Source organism: Lynx rufus, unplaced genomic scaffold (assembly GCF_022079265.1).
Source record: "Lynx rufus isolate CCGP_SWC_20201006 ecotype Redwood Valley unplaced genomic scaffold, mLynRuf1.p SCAF_15, whole genome shotgun sequence".
Classification (NCBI taxonomy): Eukaryota; Metazoa; Chordata; class Mammalia; order Carnivora; family Felidae; genus Lynx; species Lynx rufus.
The window spans coordinates 34,661,126-34,675,957 of NW_025814829.1; the positions used below are offsets into that span (position 1 = coordinate 34,661,126).

Genomic DNA, 14,832 nt, shown 5'->3' on the forward strand with positions numbered 1-14,832 from the left:
ATTAACTCATTGCTGGAAACCCTGTAACCCTATATTCAGCCTGCAGTCTAGAGATTCCTCGCCTTCACAAAGAGCCTGCAACGGCCAGTTCCTGGACAGACTGAAGCCCAAACCCCACAATCTCCTTGATTTGTAGGTGGGGTTGGGGGGTGGGGGGACAGGAACAGAAGGAAGTGTTAGGGAATGCTAGGTAGGGGGACCACTACCTCCCTACTCCCTCAGAAAGGTGTAAAACTAACATGTATTCAAAACCCAGATTTAGGGGTCATGCCCGGGAGAGAGGAGAGACTTATGAACAACACCCTCGGAACTTGTTCATACTCAGAACTTTGAAAGTTTGAGGTGCAGACCTGTTCTGAAATTATGTGGCCCCAGGTTTTGTCCCTACGAGCCAGCCCGACCACCCGAGTAGGGGCCAAGAAGGCCAGGAGTTTGGTGGCAAGGCTGGGGCCTAGTGGGAGCGCATAAAAACTCCTCTGCCTCCCAAGATCCCGTCCCCCCTGGGAGGCGGGGAGCGGAGTGGGGCCGGGGAGCAGCGTTCCTCTCCCGCCGGAGCCAGAGCGACGTCGTTCTTCTCTCATCTTCCGGCTCCCACCGCTCGGGTCTCTCCAGCTGCCCTTTCCAGGCCCTCTCTCGGTTCCCAAAAAGCAGGAGGGAACGGGAAGGAGGGGGGCGACGGTGTGGGTTTAACCGCAAACTCTCTCCAGACAGCGCTCACCTTCCACCTTCACTGCCCAGACCAGACGTGCGCCTCAGGTCGGGCAGCTCCCACCGGGACAGAAAACGCCTGCGGCCCGGCCACCTCGCGCCCCCCACCGCTCTGCCAGCGTCCCGGGCCGCCGATCGCGAGCTGGCGCTGCCGGCGTTGGTCCCCGCCGTCGGCCGGGCGCCCGGAGCGCCCTGGCGGCCCCCAACCTCGGGCCCGACTCCCCGCGCCGCAGACGGGGCTTACCTGCTTACATGGCCCCGTCGGTGCCCCGGAGTCCCGCGCGGAAAGGCTGTCGTCCGCGGCGGTGGCGGCGGCGGCGGAGCCCCAATTCCCTAAGGAATTGATTCCAGTGGCTGGCGGAGGAGGGGCGGAGGGAAGGAGCCGGAGGAGGCGAAAGGGGAGGGAGGTTTCCGCCGCGATCCCGGCGCACCGACAAGGAGAAAAGGAGAGTCACCTAGGCACGGGGTTGTCCCGCCGGAGGGGGGCCGGGGCCAGGAGGCCGCGGAGGATGGGCGAGGTGGGAGGGGAGGGACAGACCGCGACCACCGGGTGTCTGCGGCTCCCCGAGGACCGGAGCCGGGAGGGCGGGCAGCGGAGCGAGGAGGAGCGCGGCAACCTGCCCCCGGACTGCGCCCGCTCGCTCGGGGCGGGGGGAGAAAAAGTTGGGCAGAACTTTCCGGGGCCGCGAGAGCCCGGGCGGCAGGAAATGCGAGCGGCCGGGAGAGGAGGGAGGAAGGGGCCGTGCGATGGGAGGGGACGGAGCAGGCGCCGGCGGCCGTGGCTCCCCCACCCCCGGGCCGGGCGGCGGCGCAGGGGGCCGGAGGCGGAGGGAGCGCGGGGCGCGCGGCCGGGGGCGGGGAGGAATGCGCCCGGGAGGCGCGCGCGGCGGGGCGGCGGGGCGGCGGGGCGGCGGGGCGGGGGGAGGGGGGGCGTCCGCGCGGGGGAGCGCCGAAACTTGGAGCCCGAGCTCCCGGGCTGGAGGCGAGCCGGCCTCGGGGACGTCACAGAGCTGGAATCCGAGGAATGCCGGGCAGCAGGAGCTCCGTGTGCAGGCCCGGGAGCAGTCGCGCACTTTTGGAGCGGTGGCTTGGGGAACTGTTTAAAGGTGAGGGCTGAGTAGGGAGGACGGGTGAAACTCCCTGGAGTCAGAGACGTGGGAGTGGAGAAGGAAAAGCGACCGCAGCCCGCACGACCTAGCGCCGCTCCTGGCGGAGGCAGGGACGGGGGCGGGAAGGGGGGAAAAAAAATCCCCCTTAGACTTCGGAAAACGCAGGGGCGGGGCAGAGGCGGCCACTCGCGGGCTCCAACCGTGGGCAGGGACGGGACGTCTCATCTGGGAGAAACCCTACGAGCGGGGCGTCCCCAGGCAGCCACTGCACAGGGGGAGACAGACCAGGGGAAAGGAAGGTGGCTTCCCGAGCATGCAATCTTCAGGTCTCTCCCCAGCGCACCGGGAGTCTCTGCGTCCTGGATCTGGCGTCTAACTCCCCCCCCCACCCCGCTTCTCCCCACGCGCCGAATCGCGCAAGCAGTTTTGTGTGTGCTGGGAGCTGGAATACGTCGTTTCCCCGGTTCTTTCCGTGCCCCAGCCTCGCCCCTCCCCGCCTGGGTGGGCACTGGGAGGGAACTTCCTTAGCACTTTCAGAGGTGGGGTTAATGCGACGCAGCGGCCGTGATGGTAAAAGCACCCAGCCTGGCGAGGGAATCTGAGTTTAGGACCAGCCCTGCTCATGACCCAAGGGGTGACAGAGCCTCCCAGCTCCTGAAAGCCTTGGCTTTTGTAGCTGTAAAAATCGTTTTCTTAGTATCGTCTACTTTTCCGTGGTCCTTTGCGTTACCAAAAATATGTCTTAGGGGTCTGTTCTCTTACCAGGACTCAGAACCCAATCCTTTAGCCCTTTCTTAGGTTGAAAAGGGTCCTTGGAGTCGTTGTCACAGAAGATGTCCCAGATTGCTTCAGTGTCCCACATCTCATACAAAAATCCGGAGCTCTCAGGGAAGAGAACTGGGAACTAAAAAGCAAAACCTACTGTGCTCATCATGTACAAATTTGTGGTGACTTGACTTCTCTGAGTATCAGAGTGAACAGTGAAGTCAAGAAGCCCCCACACAGGGGCGGAAGGAAAAGGCTGAAAAAAATTGAAGTCAGTTTCTCAAACTTTCAAGGAGATCGCTGGATGGCTTCAGTATGGACTTGCTGGATTTCCAAAGAAAATATCCGAATGCTTTGCTGTGCTCCAGGAAGTATGAAAAGCACTGTATGTGCCCCCGTGTGATAACCCCATTTCCTAGACGAGAAAAGCAAGGAGTGAAGAAATCACCTGTCTCACCAAGGTTCACAACAGCTAGTGAACTAGGATAATGGACCCTTCTCTGGCCCCAAAATTGCAAGCTCTTAAACTCTTCAAAATTTCACCAACATAGGTTTCACATTAAAAATAAGTAAATCCTTGCAGGCCTTCAAAGTGATACAGAGGAGAGGCCTCTTGGGGTCTTGGAGGAAAGGAAATGGCATTTGTGTATTGCCCCTCTGTGATACCAAACTCTGAGCACAGAATGCCGAGACAGCGGTGGTATGGAGGCACAAAGGTTGCATGTAGACATACGATTCTGGTTCTGCCTCTGACCAGCCAGGTGACCCTGAACAAGCCACTTCACCCCGAGGCCTAAGTTTATTTTTTAAGTGGAGTGTGACATGGAGGTCAGAGTTTGGTTGAATTACTTCATCTCTGAGGTCTTTCCCGGGTCTGACCCTGAATGAATGTATGGTCCTCCAGGCAGACCGCATGCCTATGGAGGAAGCTAAGTGATAAAGCCAGGATGTCTCCTGGAGAGAACTGTTTTCACACTGCCTTCGGAATCAGAATGAATGTGGGGGGTGTTGCGGGGTGTTCACAGGCAAAATACACACATACACACACACACACACAACCCACACACTAAGATTTAGCACTAAGCCTGCAGACTCCATTTAAATAATTTTACTTCTAAAAATTAAAAAAAATATTATTAATTTAGAAACCCATGAAGTACATCCGACCAGCCATATTTCTGTCTTTAGAATAGATCACAGAAAAGCAATACACAAGTAAGAATATTTTTTTCATGTTTATTTTTGAGAGAGAGAGAGAGCATGAGTGGGGAAGGGGCAGAGAGAGGGGACAGGATCTGAAGTAGATGCCAGGATCTGAGCTTTCAGCACAGAGCCCTCCACGGGGCTCAAACTCATGAACTGTGAGATCATAACCTAAGCTGAAACCAGACGCTCAACCCACTGAGCCACCCAGGCACCCCAGAATATTTTTTAAATAGAAAGTCCAATGTGAAGTGAAAAAAAGCCTTTCATTCTTTGAATAACTATAGAAAAGCTAGTCACAAGCTACTTTTAAAAAAGAAAAAACAAAACACTTCCTAAATCTGCATCACACTCAAATCTCCTTAATATGCATCAGAATGAACAGGATAGTTGATAGCACAGGTCCCAAATACATCGTGACAGGTTTACTTGAAAACTCTGCAATTTTAGGAACTTGTCAATATTAAATATCCCCCCAAATATTTCAACTTGTTCTAAACCTGATTCAAACTCTAAATACAGGCAGAATTTCATGGGCCCTCATGATTCTTCCTATCTCCAATTTTTCCTCCCATTAATTTATTAATTGTACACCTTCAGAAACATTGAAATCACTCAAAGCAAAACAAAACAAGTTCCTCAATCAAAGCGGACAGGAAAGTAAGCAAACTTGTGGGAAAACGCTTATGATCTCTAGCATTCTTCCACAAATGTTAAAGTCCTATATATTATTCATGTATTTGTTTTTATCCTAAAAGAATATTTGGAAGCTGATAGTAATGGTGGGAAATAACAATGGGGAGCTTTTTAAAAATACATAATGCTGGTCTGTATCCCCTGCTCCCCATATTTCATTCATCTTAGTCCCTGAGTTCAGGGTGGAGGCTTGGGTCGGTGTATGTGTGTAACTCATATTTTTAGACAGTATTTTATTGAGAACATTTTCACATTCAATAAAAAGCACGACCTTCATTGTACGTACAGTTTGACGATTTTTTTTTATATGGATGCATCCATGGGACCACCGTCCAGACCAAGATACAGAAAATGTCCATCACCACAAAAATTTCCCTTGTGTGACCTCTCAGTCTGTATCACCTCTCCAGGCTAACTTCTGTCACTATAGAGTAGTTTTGCTAGTTCTCAAACTTCATATGACTGGAATTACACTGTGTGTGTGTGTACATGTGTGTGTACATATCACTTTGCTTATCCATTCTCCTGTTGATGTTTTTGAAAACATTTCCGAAGTAATTCCGTTATACCACCCCCCTTTAATTCAGAACCACTGACTTAACAGCACAAATATAACAAAATAAGTCTAGATTATTAACACAAAAACAAGTTAAGCATGAGAAGGGAAGAAAGAGAACACTTTGGAAGGATGAAATTTAAGAGTGCTTTAATCGTTGTGTGCATTCAGAGCTCCTTATTAATGAAAACAAATTAGCGAATTGACTACAATATGAACTTCTTGTTATCTGGTGATTTTTTTTTAAAGCTACATGATTCTGCAGAGTTGTTGTGTACAGCCACGAGTATAGTACCCAATGCCACTCCATGAGCTAAAATAGTCTGGAGTGTGAATGGCATTCTCTGGAGTTGTGCAATGTGGTGACCAGGGCACTATGCATTCTCCCTTTAGAGATAGTTTCGTGGTTCCTGCTTTGGAAGAATCATTTCTGACGCAGAAGACTGAGCCCTTCTTCCCTCCTGGTTGCATCTTTGAGGCTTTTCGTTTGAGTAAGAGAAGGGCCCCCATCCCAGCCTTTCCCAAGGTTGACTAAGCCAGGAAGTCACATTCTTCTCAAATATTGGGAAAATGATGAGAGACTTACGGAGGCACAGATTAGATGAAAGAGCACACTGTTTATTTGGGTTTGCTCTGTAGTCTGGAGGTTTGGCATTACCTGCATCCTTTCATGTCACACAGTGTCTCCATTTCGTCATGTGTCCTAATGTTTCAACTCTCCCGCTCCTGACGCATCCTCCTCTCTGGCCATTTCCTCTCCATTTCATTTCTCTTTCCTTTGCCCATTCTTCAGCAGAAGGCGCTCTGCCTCCCACAGGGACTGACTACTCCCTGACCTGAGCCAAAGGAGAAAGAGCCCCCATTTCCATGCCAGTCAACCTAAGCCACAAGTGAATTATTTCCTTGTTACTTCCTTCTGGAAAGAATGTCAAACACAAACATTTTGAGGTTGTGCTTTTTTCAGGCTGGGAGGAGAAAGGCGAGTCAGTGTCCTGAGACGCTTTGCCAGCTCTTCCGGCAGCTACAGTTGACCACTGGGCAATGATATCAGCTAGCTATCTGGACATCAGGCAGACTCACTCTAGGCACATCACTAGTTTTTCCAACGAAAATGTACATGATTCAGCCAGTTGGTTACTCTTTAAAAAGTCTGTGCACTAGCAGTATGTATTAATCAAGAACACTCTAGAAAGAGTAATGCACCTGCATAATTGGGACTTTCAGCAAGATTTAAAGGAAATAAAACCTAGGCAGTATGAAGTATCTCACCAATTTCAATGTATTCATTATCCTTCTGTACTAATTTCACCTTGGGCTGCAAACACCCTTTGAATCATACCTTAAAGGCACAAGCTCTCCGATCGTATTCACCTGGCTCACCTTTCCTCACCTCCCTCAGCCCCAACATTGCCTTCCAGCTTTTCCAGGCTTGATAGAAAACACACAACTTCTCTCCCAACACACTGGCATATGCACACACACATCAAATCACCACGTCCTCTGTAGGGCACACTGCTAGTGATGAGCTTACCCCATCGTTACTGCTTAAAATCACGTGTTTTCCGGAAAAGGAGGCTTTTACTGCTCCCGTAATCTCTTCTAGGAGACCTTCTTCATTGTGATTTAACCAATTTTAAACTTTGTAATGGAATTGAATCATTAACAAACCGTTTTCCGTAGTCACTTATCTATGGTTGTTAATCTCAAAAACATCCTCTAATGTTGAGTGCAACAGATCTAATAGGCCAGGGCCACCGTCTTAACACAAGTTCCCTTGGTTTAAGAACAAAACCCCACTTCAGACTGTTAAAGCAAAAAAGGAATTCATTGGCAGGATACCGAAACATGTCATGGAATCCGTGAGAAAGAAGGGCAAGACCAAAGAACCGTGAGGATACTCTGCTTTTCTGTCTGGAGGTAAGATCCTCTACTCTTGCCTGTGTCCAGACTTAATAGCTATGTGACCCTGGGCAAATACTCTCACACCTGAATTTCCTCAAAAAGGGAAGTGATGTAAAAAGGGGGAAATGATGAACATATCTACTTCGTAGAGTTGTGGTGATGATTAAATTAGTCAACATGTGAACAACTCTTAGAACGGTACCTGACACACACTGAGCTCTCAATTATGGTACCTATCAACATTATCATCAACCTCGTTCTGTATCTGCAGGCTGGTTTCTGTCCTTCGGCAGGGACTGAATCTCATATCCAAATTCTCAGGAGAAAGAATGTGGCTTGAGATGTCAAACCAGGGTGTTGGAGAAGGAACAGGCTGCTGTGACTGGACCCAGCCCTTCGTGTGGAAAGGACAGTTCCCAGAATGGAGACAGTAGCTGGGAAAAGGAGGCCTGCAACTGAAAACCACACCAATGAGGGAAGGGAGAAATTTTTTACCAAACTCAAGTCTTGGGAATCCCTCTGTTCACTCTGTAACTATCTATTCCACCTATGCAAAGGGCCAAATCCAGCTTCTCATGTGTAGAGAAGAAAGCGACCCACTAGGGAGGTAAGTGACACAGGGTGGAAGGTAAGGGAATCAATATCCATTGAGCACTTACTATGCTGTAGGAACAAGGCTAGGTCCTGTGTATATATAATCTGAAATAATCCTTGTGACAGTGTTTGAGTGTCATGAACTGAACTGTGTTCCTCCAAAATTCATATGTTGAAGTCCTAACCCCCAATATGATCGTATTTGAAAATCAGGCCTTTGTGGAGATAATTAAGGTTAAGTCAGCTGAGCGTCCGACTTCGGCTCAGGTCATGATATGGTTATGGGTTCGAGCCCCATGTCAGGCTCTGTGCTGACAGCTCAGAGCCTGGAGCCTGCTTCGGATCTGTCTCTCTCTCTCTCTCTCTCTCAAAAATAAACATTAAAAAAAATTTTTTTTAAAGGTTAAATGTGGTCATAAGGGTGAGACCCTTATCCAGTAGGACTGGTATGCTTCTAACAGGAGGAATAGATACCAGAGCCCTTCTTTCTGTGCATGCACAGAGGAAAGGCCACATGAGGACATAGCAAGAAAGAAGGAGAGAGGCCTCGCCAGAAATTAACCCTGACAGCACCTTAACCTTGGACTTGCAGCCTCCAGCACTGTGAGAAAATCAATTTCTGTTGTTTAAGCCACACAGGCCGTAGTATTTTGTTATGGCAGCCTGGGCAGACTAACACATTCAGGTTGATGTTTCTTCTTGTCTCCCAGAGAAATAAACTGAGACCTCAAGACGTTAAGTACATTGTACTTAGACATGTACTAAAACATCGAGTACCTAAGTGAATGGTAGAACCAAGATTCAGGCCTCCTCATCTCTACTTCTGAAGTTCACGTTCATTTTATTCTATTATGTTGCTGCAGGGTTTTTTAAGTACCACTGTAAGTCAGGTGGCCGAAATTAGATGGGATGGTAAAAACAGGGGAAATAAAAACATCGGCAGGATAGAGTGTGTTCTAAACTCCCCCCTTACAGTGGTTCCCCAGGGGACAGCCCTACTTGGCCAATAATAAATTGTGCTACCGAGAAGACACATATCCAGAATTTACGTCTCCAGTTATTTCAAGTCCTTCCTTTCCCACGTTTATCTGAGTGTTCCCAGCAAAAGAGGAAATGGATGCTGCTGCTATAAGATCAGACAGCAAATCCTTTCGAAGAACTTTAATATCTTGCTACTGCTTATTTCATTAGTCCCCGAGACGCCCATGAGTTGATGTTCTCACCTGCGTGGAGTCAGAAGTGGCAAGTCAGGTCCATGGTTCCTCCGGCACACAAGAGGTTGCTTTGGACTGGCACGAAGTCACGCCTTCTGGGAGTGTCGAGTCATTTCTGTTCGTGACAGCCATCTCAGAAGGTCAGAAACACCAATACCCTAATTTCTCAGAATAGTTAGTTGTGATTCTCTCCTCCATGAACTGAGCTGCACTGTGTTTCTTCCCGCTTCTATTCCTACCTGGCCCAGCTCTTAGGGAGGTACCCAGCTATAGAATTTGTCATGGCTGGCCAAGGAGCCATCAACACCTCCACTGAGCTGCATGAGGGCAGGTACACGAAGCTATAATTATCCCCATCTAAGCTTCAACAAAATGTCTGCCTGAGGCCATTTTGTGTCACGCTAGTGGGAATAAGTGCCAGGTTGCTAAGAATTACTGGGATAGAGAAATTCTGAGTGAAATCTTGAAATTATTGTTCATAAGAGATAAGGAGAGTGATGGTGAGGCACATTATTACACTAAGTCAAGCCAGCCCCACATTTCTGAGTAAAAAAGGTCAACTGATTCCCATCTTCACGATGTACATTTTTGAGTCCTTTCCACCAACGTCAGAAAAAAAATCTTTGGAGCTAAAGGGTCTGTATTTACCTTCTCATAATTATGGTGTTCAGAATCAAGGGGCCAGTCCAGATATGGCTCTCTTCCTGACACTGTCCTGTTTGTTAACGTTGATAGCTGCACCAAACCTCTGGAACAGTGTGCAACGTAAGAAAGCTCGGTTACCATCTTATGGGCCGCTGACTCTTCTCCTTCCAGAAGTCCTAGATGACAAATTTAAATATAACCCCACATAGGCAGCAATTCCTTAGTTTATTTTTCCTTCATCTCCTTAGTTCTGGGCTTGCTTTTTTAAATACAATCTAAACACCTAGAAGAAGTTGTCACAAGTAATAATGCAAACTGCGCTACCAGATTTATGGAGGTGAGAAATGGACAGCCTTCCAGACGGATTACAAATCCAGAGATGACTGGAAAGGAAAACAAGAACAGGGTGCATTGGTTTCTGACATGGGCAGCTGTGGCCAGAACACCCGTGCTCTGAGAGGTATGGGAGATGAAAGGAATCTTCTGCTGTGATTAGTGAAAAGGAACAACCTTCGCTGGGGGAGGGAAGGATCGGGTCATGTTTAGGATGCCTTTCTAAAGTACATGGGCACCTCAGCCTGCAGGGGTGAGATAGGGTTACCCTCGGGTATGGGCAGGGCTGTGTAAGAGAATCCAACGGCACTAAATCAAAACCTGTCCTAATCCTGGCTGCTTCCTGGCCACCTCCCCTAGACTAAGGGGTGACTCAGAGTGTGCCTGGCTCTGGGACTTCAAACATTTCTGAGTAATTCCCACAGACCTGGACAAGGGCAATTAGAGGACTGGTTTGGAATGACCACTGTGGATCAAAAGATACTTCCTGTGGCCAGCAGGGAGAAGGCAATTGCCCAGGAAGCTCAATTTTGAGGTGTCTTCTGCTCAACTAGAAGGCAGAGGTGTCTTCCACCATACTAAATCATAGAGGCTGGAAAGAATTTGCTAAATAAGAAGGCTCCCTTCCATGGTCGGCACCTCCGATTTAGTGGAGTACGCAAAGACAAAGTTTTCAAATAATGAAAGAGAAGCTGAATTGTTAGTGATGGATGAAGACCCAAATGATCTGGCCACTGGCTACCTCTCTGACCTAATTTCCAACTGCTATTCCCTGGCTCACTCTGCTCCCAAGCAGGGTATCCGCATTCTGCCATTCCTTGAACATGCCGAGTACTCTCCGACCTCAGGACCTTTGCACTTACTGTTATCGCCACCAAGAACTCCACTCCTCCAGATGTTTCCTGCCTCGTTCACTCACCTTATTCCTTCCATAGACCTTTCCCAGCCATCCTGCCAAAATAGTACCTCTTCACAACACCATTTTCTATTCCTTTACCCTGCTCTAATTTCATTATTAGCACTCACAGTGCCTCACATTGTTATCTATTTACGTGTATTGCCTTTTTCCTTCCCCCCACCCCACCTTCTACCCCAGAAATTCCATAGCTTCAAAGATTTTTGTCTCTTTTGTATTCCACTGCCTGGAGCATAGATCTTCAACAAGTATTTATTGAATTGTTAAATAAGAAATTGTATTATTTTATGTCAGTATACGCCATTGTTTTCTGTACTCAGAATCCTACCTATATTCTATGATTTCATCTTTACAACAGCCCTATGACGTGGCAGTTACTGTCTGCCATCTATAGATGAAGAAATTGAGGATTAGAGAGAGGAAGTGACTTGTCTGTTTCTGTTGTTATTTTTAGATTGTGGTTTCTGTGTTTTGGGGGGTTTCAATGCTTGTTTTTAAAGACCTCAGTGGCATTGAGTTGAGGCATCCAGACTTCTCCCCAGCTCCTGCCACACCGTCTCCCTCAGTTCATGCACAGGCTCTCTTCTGCTTACTGTGTATTTGTCCCCTCTTTATGTCCTATGCCCAACTTCATTCTCCTCCTCCTCCAGACTGGCAGCTGATAGAGTAGACCCACGGCAGTAAATAGTCATCCAGAGTATGTACTCCAGCTAGCTTGCCTGGCCTGACCTCCTGGCTTTGCCACTCACTCGCCGTGTGACATTAGGAAATTCTTGGTCATTATTGCTTGAACTATTGGCCTCCTTCCATTTCCTTTTGTTCTTCTGGTGTCCCTACCAAATGGACTTGGACACATGTCTGATTCTCCAAATTTCTTTTCCATTCTTTACCCTGTCCTTTTGCAATGCCTCCAGGCAAAACTCCTTGGCCTAATCTTCCAGCTCACATATTTACTACTTATTACCATTATTTTTTGAATGTTTTTTAAGGTTTTTTTTAGTGTTTATTTTTGAGAGAGAGAGACAGAGCGTGAGTGGGGGAGGGGCTGAGAGAGAGGGAGACACAGAATCCAAACCGGGCTCCAGGCTCTGAGCTGTCAGCACAGAACCCAACGCAGGGTTCGAACCCATGAACCACAAAATCATGACCTGAGCCAAAGTCAGACGCTTAACTGACTGAGCCACCCAAGAGCCTTGGAAGTTTGTACTCTTTTACAACCTCTCCCTATTTTCCCCAGCCCCCGGCCACTGGCAACCACTGTTCTACCCTTTGTTTCTTTGAGTTTAACTTTTTCTCTTTTTCTCTTTTTCTCTTTCTTTCTTTCTTTCTTTCTTTCCTTCTTTCTTTCTTTATAGAGTCCACATATAAATGATATCATACAGTACTCTTTGCTCTGTCTGGCAGAACTACTTCTTAATATTTCTAATTCTTTTCCTCAACTGCTTATTCTCACTTCCTGTTCCCAGTAAATTCTCTCATTTCTTTAAGCATATTTATTACTCTGGCTTTTACTTCTTTTCCTGTTTTTTCATGAGTTCTGCCTTCTCCGGTATAAGTTATTCCATTTGTTGTTCTCCCAACTTGCAGCTCTCAGAATCTGCCCTCTGAGCCCATCCTTGCCCCTTCCGGACATCGAGCTGCCTTGATTAGGAAAATACACCCGTGGAGAGGGGCAGACATCTAGCAAGACTGTGCTTCTCCAGGTGAATCGGTGTGTGTGCTGGCTGCTGTGTGCCTTTGTGGGAGACACATGGTACTGTGCTCACCTGGTCTCCAAAGAACCTCTGAATAATCTTTTATTGGAGGCAGCCACTCTGTATTACAAGCAGATGCCCACAGGAGGGTGAGAGCAGGGGTGTGTGTGTGTGTGTGTGGAGGGGAGTTCTTGGGGACTGGTCAGACCAGCTATACTCCTTGCCATCTGCTCATCACCCTACCAGGTCAGAGCTCTGCCTTGTGGTTACCCACTGCTTCTGGCCTGTCCCCTGATACCCTGCCCCTGCAATCATCACCAAAAGGAAGGGGGAAATCTGCCTAGGGCAATACAGGGATGATGAAAGGGCAGAACTAAAACAATGTCCCCCAAACCTGGTCCCTATTTGTGACCCTAGGCCTTCCCTACCCCTGGCTACTTTCCCTGCCCGTGGACAGAATCAACATCTATCCACATCAGGAGTTTCTGGGACTCATTGCTGAGAACAGCTGTCAGGTCCATCCTTTCTTTCCTATGGCATCTGTGCAGGAGAGAATACCGGGGCCGCCGTGCTTCTAGCCTCTGCTGCTTTGCTGTGTTGCTGCACATTACAGCCCTATAAATTTTCTAAGATCACCAAGCTGGCAAGTGATGGGATTCAAACCCTAGTCTTTTTTTTTTTTTTTTTTTTTTTTTTTTTTTTTACTCCAAATCTGTGTTTTAATCCCAACACTCAGGGTTTGCTGACAGATGATTGGGTCGAAGTATACATCCAACTAAAAAAATTATTTCATTCCAGGTATTTTCCACTAAATGGAATCTGGCTCCTTAGAGAAATGGTGGACTCCAGGTCTGAGGAAAGAAATATACAAGAAAGCAATCAAAAGAACACTAGGGTCATCATCAAAGGATTCAGGAACCACCTTGAAGAGACTCTCAGTGGCTAAAGATGGGTCCATTTTAGCGTCTAGAAGGATGATAATGGCAATTAGTTGTAACATTTCAACTGTTTGTCAAATGATATGAGAAAAATAATTAGTCACCACTAAAACCAACTCATTATTTTGAAAAATGATAAACAGAGGGACAGAAAGAAACCGTCTTGTTTTCACTAAGAAATTATACCACTGAAAATCAAGTAGCAGATGAGGAGGTTTTTTTCATTATAGAAATATCCTAGATAACAAATAGAAGGGATGATAAAATTAGAATACCATCATTTTGCCACCTTGGATAAAGTAGGATCAAGGCATGAGCTTCAGTGGTTGCTAACATTACAAAAAGAGACACTAACCTATCACTATCTTGCTTTGAAAGAGATAACCTGAATCTGATCAAACTGCTAGAATAGATTAAGCTACCAGCTATCAATTATAAAAAAAATACAAGAGCCCAGGAATATGTTCAAACAGACCTCAAGAGAAGCAGTCAGCAAAATGTAAGGTATGGAAAACTCTAGATGAAATTTTTTTTAAAAAACAAATACATCTCAACAATAAGAGAATGAAATAGGGGTAAGTTTACAGATTAAAAAAGACTTAAAAGATGTATCAACTATCACAACATGTGACCTTATTTGTATCCTGATTTAAGTAAACTCAAACAAAAAGCTGTTTATGCCATTTATGAAGACATTTGAACACTGATTAGACATTAAGGAATTATTGTAAAATATTTTAGATATGATAACTGGTATTGTGTCTATGTTAAAAATAAAGAGTCCTCTTCTTTTACGTTTTTTAAAAATGTTCATTATTTGAGAAAGAGACAGAGAGCAAGCAGGGGAGGGGCAGAGAGAGAGGGAGACACAGAATCGGAAGCAGGCTCCAGGCTCTGAGCCCTCAGCACAGATCCTGACGTGGGGCTCAAACCCACGAACCTTGAGATCATGACCTGAGGCCGGAGGCAGAAGGTCGACCGACTGAGGCACCCAGGCGCCCCAAGCATCCTCTTCTTTTAGAAACATATATTGAAATATCTACAGGGGCACCTGGGTGGCTCAGTCAGTTGCGTGTCCAACTCTTGACTTTGGCTCAGGTCATGATCCCAGGGTTATAGATCCCACCCGGTGTCAAGCTCCGTGCTGAGTGTGGAGCCTGCTTGGGATTCTGTCTCTCTCCCTCTGCCCCTCTCCCGACTCGTACGCTCTCTCTCTCTAAAGTAAATAAAAATTAAAAAATAAAGAAATATCTGTGGTTGAAATGTAATATCTGATTTTGTTTTCCGTAACACAGAGGTGGGCAATGGAATGTGCATAAAACAAGATTGTCAACGAGTTGACCATTATTGAGGCTGAGCCACGGGTATACGGGAGTTTGTCACACTATCCTGGTTAATTTCGTATGAATATGAAATAACGAGGTTGAAAAGCGAATAATAATTAAAAGTTTAAAAATGGATATATTACAAAAATCATCTGTTCTCATTTCAAACAGTATTGAAGTATTTGATTAAAAGGAGGATTATCTGTTTTCACATCCTCCCACTTCCATTTTAAC

At 46.8% G+C, this 14,832-nt stretch overlaps 1 protein-coding gene and 1 long non-coding RNA gene across 3 annotated transcripts in view; one reads left to right on the plus strand and one right to left on the minus strand.

The window, feature by feature from the left end:
• Window positions 1–1,484, minus strand: part of PTPN14 (protein tyrosine phosphatase non-receptor type 14) — a 180,376-nt gene extending 178,892 nt beyond the window's left edge. The window contains exon 1 of one of the 2 annotated variants that reach the window (XM_047076841.1): window positions 953–1,483. The gene's annotated coding sequence lies outside the window, so the exon portion shown is untranslated. Of the gene's footprint in view, window positions 1–952 lie in introns of both variants that reach the window. The other variant, XM_047076842.1, reaches the window with a different exon arrangement.
• Window positions 1,485–7,215: 5,731 nt separating this feature from the next.
• Window positions 7,216–14,067, plus strand: LOC124510431 (uncharacterized). Its single transcript, XR_006961691.1, has 4 exons — window positions 7,216–7,546; window positions 8,725–8,887; window positions 12,229–12,344; window positions 13,134–14,067. It is a non-coding gene; the product is annotated as an uncharacterized LOC124510431 (long non-coding RNA).
• Window positions 14,068–14,832: the final 765 nt, after the last annotated feature.